This window comes from Mandrillus leucophaeus, unplaced genomic scaffold, assembly GCF_000951045.1.
Source record: "Mandrillus leucophaeus isolate KB7577 unplaced genomic scaffold, Mleu.le_1.0 Scaffold458, whole genome shotgun sequence".
NCBI lineage: Eukaryota > Metazoa > Chordata > Mammalia > Primates > Cercopithecidae > Mandrillus > Mandrillus leucophaeus.
In genome coordinates, this window is record NW_012104898.1 from 1,970,923 (window position 1) to 1,978,800 (window position 7,878).

A 7,878-nucleotide genomic window follows, 5' to 3' on the forward strand; every position below is an offset into this window, starting at 1 on the left:
CACACACACACACCATGTATATTTAGTAATCCTCTGTCACTTTTTCCTATACTGTGACTTAGTCATAGCTTTGGCATTTGTCATAATAACAGCTAAATATTTGGTCCAAAGTTACAAATTAAAATGCGCACAAATCTTTTTAAATAGAAGCAAATATACCAGAACTGATTTGTATTGTAAGTAGTTGAAAAAAAAGGAGATTTTTGACTATACATATTCAACAGTTTATACTACATTTTTTGAAAAATTTAAGACTTTGACTAGACATGTTTATCTTTATCTGCTTATATCTGTGTATCTATCCATCCATAGACAGTAGTTTATACTCTAGTATTTTTTTTTTTTAATTAGACTTTGGCTAAAACAGCATATGCCTAATACCTAAAGAATTCTATAATAATATGTTTTCTATGAATCTGAAGATACTTCAGATTTCCCAAAGTCTCCAGTCAGTGTTAGAATTTTACATATCTACCATTCCTTTTTTTAGTTATACTAGCCTGCGAGTTAATAAACTATAGTTGCTAAAATATCTGATAAGCAAGTTTTAAATATACGTCAATGTAAAAAGTCATGCTTTAAATACTAAAAGACTGTACTTTTCCTGCTTACTTTTGTTATTGTTTCCAAAAGGCGAAAAGGACATTGCTTTTGTAATGGTTTAGTACAGCATATGAACATTTCTGTCCAAAAGAAATTTACTTTAAAGGCATGAAACCAGGCCACAGCCACCCTTGATGACACAAAGTTCTGAGAGGCAAATCATGAGCAGCAATTTCAGATCATTTCCCCGAGCAGGAGGGCATTTCAGCTAAGAAAGAACAGCAGAAAAATCATGTACACTCAGATGCTGATTTACCCAGGACAGAATAGCTCTTGTCTAGAAAGGAGCTAGATTAGAAGTCCATTTTTTTGTTTCACATAAAGGAGAATTAACAAATAGTGCTCACAAAGAAAATGATTGAAAATGCTTATACTGAACCACGTTGAAGTATCTAAAGAAGTATGATATACAGTCACCCAGGTTCATAGTATTACACATCTAGATATATCCACCATGAAAATGTTTGGCGATGTATGGGCAAAATGTCCAAATGGCCTTTTTTTTAAAGTTTCTATTTGCATTTTTTTTTTTTCCTGAAATACGGGTGGTCCCAGTTAGTTTTATTGAAATAAATCTTTAAAGAAAAAGATAAAGCATTTAAAAAGACAAGTCAAAATGCATCACGGACCACATATCCAACACAAACTTTATCCTCAGATGAGTTATGTTTGCCTCGCACTAATAACTTTTATTTCACTCAAATTAGAGCAATAATCTTCCATACATAAGTATCTTCCCTGCCCAATTCAAAGAAAAAAAAATCCAAAACGATCAGTAAAGAAAAATATAAGAATTAACAGACCCTTTAAATTTGTTTTAAATATTTTGAATATTTAAAAAGTGTTTAAAGTTTGTAATTCCTAGTAGGAAAACATTATCTGAATGAATACCCTAATGGCAAACCACTGTAAAATGCTTCAGCTGAATTTGGGGGAGAGGGGTAGGGATTATCTTCAAAGCACCCCAGCTTTCTTGATGAGAAGGTCAGAGGTACACTGGTTTGTATTATTGCGACATCCATAAGGTGATCTAGGTTGCTTTTCCTTCAGCAAGGGCTTTATTTGTCAGAAGGGCATTACTTGACCTCCAAATTTGGCTGACAATTTACTGATGAGAGTTATAACCTTTGGGTTGCTCTGGTATTTTGACATATTTGCTGAGTTCTGAGCCATATCCTGGAAGGCCACCATAACTTCTGGATCCTGCATGGCTGCAAGAACCTCTGGATCACTAAGAATTTCATTGAGTCCAGGCATTCTGGCCATTCCAGGCATGGTCTCTCCCATTCCAGGCATTCCTCCGGGAAAATTACCAGGCATTCCCCCAGGAAAGTCACCTGGAAAAGAGCCATACTGAGCTCCTGACTGTCGTCTGGCTTCTTCCTCCCTCTGGGCTCTCTCATGCTCGTCTCGAACCTTTTTAACTCGTTCTATTCTTTCTTTGATCTCTCGCTCTTCACGTTCTTGCTCACACTTTCTCCGATGTTCTGCAATTTTCTGTGCCCTAGGTTGAACTTCTTTCAGCATTGCACTAGCATCTTCAGCATAATCCAATTTACAGGCAAGGGCAAGATCATGGGCTGCTTCTTCCCAGTGGTCTAGAAGTCTGTGTACTTTCCCTCGCCACTTGTAAGGCTGAGCTGAATCAGGATTTATCTCAATGGCTCTGTCATAGTCTCAGATAGCAGCATTTGGCTTCTGTAATTTGACGAAGACACTGGCCGTCTTGGCATACAAAATGGCCAAGCGAGGATTCAGCTTGATGGCATCTGTGAATAAGTCAATGGCTTTCTGGAGTTCACCGTAATTTAGGGCTTCAGTAGCAGCCACTGTTTAATCATTTGCCTGATCCATCATCTCCTGCGTTATTTCTGCATTTTCATCTCCCATTTCTTGAGGAGAATTAGGGTCTGGTTCAATCACACCTTCTTTATCAATTTCTAGATCACTTTCCTCACTTGATGGTTCATCTGCCTTTAAGTCTTCCTCCACCTTCTTACTGTCAGGTTTTTCTTCCGTGGTATTTTCTTCTGATTTAGCTTTCTGAGTAGCAGGTGGTACTTTACCCCCCATGCTCTCCACCCACTCTCTCAGGAAGCGCATTTCCTCGGTGTGCAGAATGCTCGGATCCTGCTTACACATTTTCACAAAGGCCCGAAGCTCGTTCACTTTGCGGGGGTCCATGGTAGGGAGGTGGTGGGCGAAGCTGGGGGACTACGGCCCTGTTCCAGGCCCAGGCGCTGGCTCCGCGTGAGCGCGCAGAAGTATTTGGATATTTTAATACTGGAAGAGGGCTCTAAGAAATGAAAATAGCTGAATATCTGCATCCCTTAATTAACCTATTATTCATTCATTCATTCATTCACTCAACAAACACATGTTTGAGGTCTTACTATGTGCTACATCTGAACTGTGTATTGAAGGCACAACAGTGAGCAAGGCATACAGTCTCTGACCTCATGAGCCATAGACAGAGTTCATATTATTAACTAAACATTTCCTCTATGTCTCTGTGCTGTGCTGACCACTGGTACTGCAGAAATATAGGAAAAGGTTCCTACTTTCAGAGAGCTCATGGTCTAATGGCGGAGATGAATACATTCACTACAGGTGAGGCCTCCTGGCATGAAATACACATAAGGTGTTATGGGAATGCAGTAAGAAATAGATTTATGACAGTGTTTCTTCTCTAATAGCTGCTAAAGATGGTTTACTCAGTGATAAAGAAGTCACCTTGTAGTCCTAAGCTAGGTGTTTTTTTATTGATCTATTAGTTTACAGACCATATTGGCCATTTCATTTATCTTGAAAATGAGAGTTTATCACTGAGATCCCGTGGGGCTTTATATTAATTGAGTATTTAAAGAAAATAAAAAAAAAAAGAAACCAAATAGAGAAGTAAATGATTAGGTGTCATGATGTGGCTTTTGACTTATAAACCTGAATGCGAGGTAAAAAAACCAGATTTCCTCCTCGGCAGCCCATCAATTCCCGGTAGGTGGCTCCATGTGGCTGGAGTCAGTGCTTCTATGAAGTGCTAAGACCTTAAAGCTGTTACCTTTGCTCTCTGTCCCCTTTCCTCTCCTTTGTAGCAGTCTTTGTCTATTCAAGGGCAAAAATGTGAATCATTTGAGGTGTAAACTGCACAAATGTAGAGCAATTTTAGAAATCCAGTATAATTTAACAGATACAGGGCTTTCTGTTGTCTGAGTTTCCAGAAGTCTGCCTTCCTTTTTAGTTTTGCTGAAATGTTGTCTCAGGTTGCCTGAGTCTTAAGAAAATGGATCGTGATCCCTCCGTTCCATGTGAAAGGAGCAAACCCCTGTTCAGGCCTCACTTCCTGCCAAGCAATCTTTTGACATTACAGGCCACCACCTGGCTGCCTCTGACTTATTTTCTCTGTCTCTGGCACTGCTCTTCTCTCTTATCTCACTCTTCTCATTTATTGTACATACTTTTTCATGCTACATTCAGATCATCATAGATTAGCGTTTTCAAAACCCTGTTACTATCTCAGGTATCCATAAAATGATTCTTGTTTAAAGACTGAAAGGGGCTCTGTGATCACACACAACTGAATGCAGACAGAACCAGTCACTATATTTGCCAATTTCATTAAGTGGGGGAAAAATAAAAAAACATAGACTTGGCAATTGGGGAGCTTCATTTAGACAAGTCGATTGAATGCTCTACTTCCTAACTGGGTGCTTTGATCTTGGATAAATGCATACATTAGAAATTAATTATCCTAAAATGTTAAGTTTGCTTTTAAGAAATATTTTATGAAATGTTTCCAGTTATTTATGGGCTATAATCTAAAGACTTTATCTTGTCATTCAAGGTTCATCAAAGTTGAGCCCCAGTTAAATTTTTAATTTTTTTTTATTGAAGTGAAACTCACATAAACACTTTTAAATGAACAATTTAGTGATACTTAGTACCTTCACAAAGTTTGGCCACCACCACTTCTATCTGGTTTCAAACATTCTTATTACCCGTAAATAAACCCTGTACCCATAGGCAGTCACTCCCCATTCCTCTTTACCCCAGCCGCTGGCAACAACCAATCTGCTTTCTGTCTGTAAAGATTTGCCTGTTCTGAATATGTCATATAAATAGATTCACACAACATGTGACCTGCTGTGGCTGATTGCTTTGACTTAGCATAATGTTTTCGAGGTTCATTCATAGTGTGGTGTGAGAGGAAAACCTTTTTCCCTACCAATTTAGTTTCAGTGACTGGGGTATGCTAATTTAGCTGACAATGGACAGATTAACAGGAGAAAAGATAAAGTTTATTCATATGTAGAACACAAAAGAAGCGGCTCCTGAACTGCTAAAGTAGAGGTTTATATGGCAGCTTTCATAGGGGAAGAGGAGAGGGAAGAAGGGACTTCTGTGGGCAGATCCAATGGTTTCCTTATGAAAGACAAATGGATTTTTAGGGGAACAAATAGAAGATAAGAAAATTTGTGATGATTTTTGTTTATGTAGGTACAAGTGGTCTTCATCTTTTTCTGGGCTGTAAAACTCCCTGGAGAGGGATTTTGTGGCAGCCTCACTCCTAGAAGTTTCTGCTTCTAGGAAGCTCCAAAGAGCTTCTTTCCACATCTGTTGACCCTCAAATGCCTTCAGTTTAAAACAATCTTCATACCAACTCTGGGGGCCGAGTGGGTCCCCACAGTAGCATGTATAGCATTTTGCTGCTTTCTACATTTGAAAAACCTTACATTCACCTATTCATGGTTGATGGACATTTATTTTCTACCTTTGGCTATTACAAATAATGCTACTATGAACATTCATGTACAAGTTTCTGTGTAGGCTTTTCTCATTTCTCTTGAGTAGAAGTGATTAGGTCATAGAGTAACTCAATGTTTAACCTTTTGAAGAACTGCCAGACTATCTTCCAAAAGGGCCACACCATTTTACATTCACATCCTAACCAGACTTGTTATTATCTTCTTTTTTTTTTTTAAATTTTAGCCCTTCTAGTGGGTATCAAGTGTTATCACACTGTGGTTTTGATTTGCATTTCCTTAGTGACTAATGGTGTTGAGCATCCTTCCATGTGCTTTTTGGCCGTTTGTATATCTTCTCTGGAGAAATGTCTGTTCAAGTCAAGTCCTTTATCCATTTTTTAATTGGCTTGTCTTTTTAAAATTGTTTTTAGAGTTTAAAAAAAAATGTATTCTGGTTTCTAGACCCTTATTAAACATGATCTGCAAGTACTTTTTTTCATTCTGTAGGTTGTCTTTTCACTTTCTTGACAATGTCTTTTAACACACCAAAGTTTTTAAGTTTGATAAAGTCCAGTCTGTTTTTTCTTTTGTTGCTCATGCTTTTTGTGTTAATTTTTAAATTTTAAATTCAAAGACAAGATGAAGAGCTAGAAAAAGCATCTTTTTGGCTCAGTGTTATTTGAATGCCTTCAAAAAACTTATAGGGAAGTAGAATGATGAGTTCTGCTTCACTTTACTGTCTCTTCACTATATTTACTAGCTTGAAGAATAAATAAAGAGGATTTTTTTTTTTTTTGAAAGGACAAAACTTTCTGAGAACTCACCCCTTATTGGAAACACCATTTTTATTTCAAGAAGCAAATATCTATCCTAAGGAATAAAGTACAGATTGCTCTGTTTACCATCAAAGGGCTGTTTTCTGGAATTCTGCATATTATATATTTTCTTAGAAAATACTATGAATGTTTTCCCATACCAAATAACAAAATCCTAATTCTAACATACATACAAAAAGGGTCTTGTGGAGAATACTAGTATTTATTGGCTAAGTGTCAATATTAGCCAGGTGTGAAGTATGCAGGAGATCTTTGATATGAATTACACCTTTACTTCTCTGTGGTAGTTAATTTTATGTCAGTTTGACTGGGTTAAGGCACACCCAGATAGCTGGTAAAGCATTCTTTCTAGGTATGTCTGTGAGGGTGTTTCTGGAAGAGACTGGCATTTGACTGGGTGGGCTGAGGAAAGAGGACCTGCCATCACCAGGGTGGGATGGGCACCATCCAATCTGTTGAGGGCCCGAGTAGAACAGAAAGGTCTCTTTTTTAGAGCCGAGTCATCCCCGTCTTCTTCTGCACTTGTGCATCAGAGCTCCAGGTTCTTGGGCCTTTGGACTCTGGGATTTAACACTGTTGGCCTTTTGTGTTCTCAGGCCTTCAGCCTTAAACAGGGAGTCACACTCTCAGCTGCTTTGGTGCTCAGGTCTTCAGACTCAGACTGAATGACACCCCTGGCTCTCCTGGGCCTCCAGCTTGCAGAGGGCGAATCATGGGGCTTCTCAGCTTCCATAATTGCATGAGCCAATTCCCATCATAAATCCCCTCTTCTATGTCTATGTGTGTCCTACTGATTTTGTTTCTCTGGAGAACCCTGACTCATACATTCTCTAACACTTCAGAAATAGACTGTATTATCCATATTATTATGACACTCTAGGGCTAAGGGAAATATTATAAAATTGGCCTTAAGTCATTCAATTTGTATTTCATAAATGTAACACGAGCTAGACAATTTCAGTTTACAGCCTGATGACAACAGATGCAACATTCCAAAGTGATGTCACTTTTTTGAAAGTGAATGATCCTATCTTCCCCCTGCCTGTAACCTTTCAGTAGATTCCCATCATTTTTAGACTGAAGTATAAGGCTTATAAGGCCTTTCCAATTCTTTGCCTTCCTCCCCACCTCATTTTTTTCAGCCCTCCCTCTTCTTTCCCTTTCCCACCTGATGGCTTTATGTGGCATCCCTAACATTTAGCCTGTTGGTCCTACAGCCAATAGCTGAAAGGCTTCATGATGTGTTCTTTACCAAATGTATTATCTACAGTACGGAGAAATCTAGAGAGCAGGATTTTGGTTAGAATTACATAAAACCCTCAGATATCCCATCTAGAGTTGACTTTTTGAGATGTGTGGGATGTGTCATTCCTCCAGCCTACATATTGATGTCAGCAAATTGAGAAATGGTCCCCCAGCCCCCATGATCCTGGCGACCTCCTGTGTTCCCTGATTGCCAGCTGCCATAGGCAGGAGTAAAGGGCCAGAGAGCTATGTGATCTTGGCAGCTCCTTTCTCCTGCCACCCTTCTTCCTAATACCCATGATGTCAGCACTTCAATCTGCCTAGGAGAACATCAGACATTGTAGTACAAGACCCCTTGTTTGTGTTTCTGTCAGTTGCCCAAAGAATCCCCAGACTCCTAGATCACCACTGAAGACTTGAACTCTTGGCCATATAGTCTGGTGATGCCAGTG

General features: G+C 38.9%; 1 pseudogene across 1 annotated transcript; it reads right to left on the reverse strand.

Annotated features, from left to right (window-relative positions):
- Positions 1–1,147: 1,147 nt before the first annotated feature.
- LOC105549824 lies at positions 1,148–2,862 on the reverse strand (annotated as a pseudogene). Its single transcript, XR_001007624.1, has one exon. The product of XR_001007624.1 is annotated as a hsc70-interacting protein pseudogene (transcript).
- Positions 2,863–7,878: the final 5,016 nt, after the last annotated feature.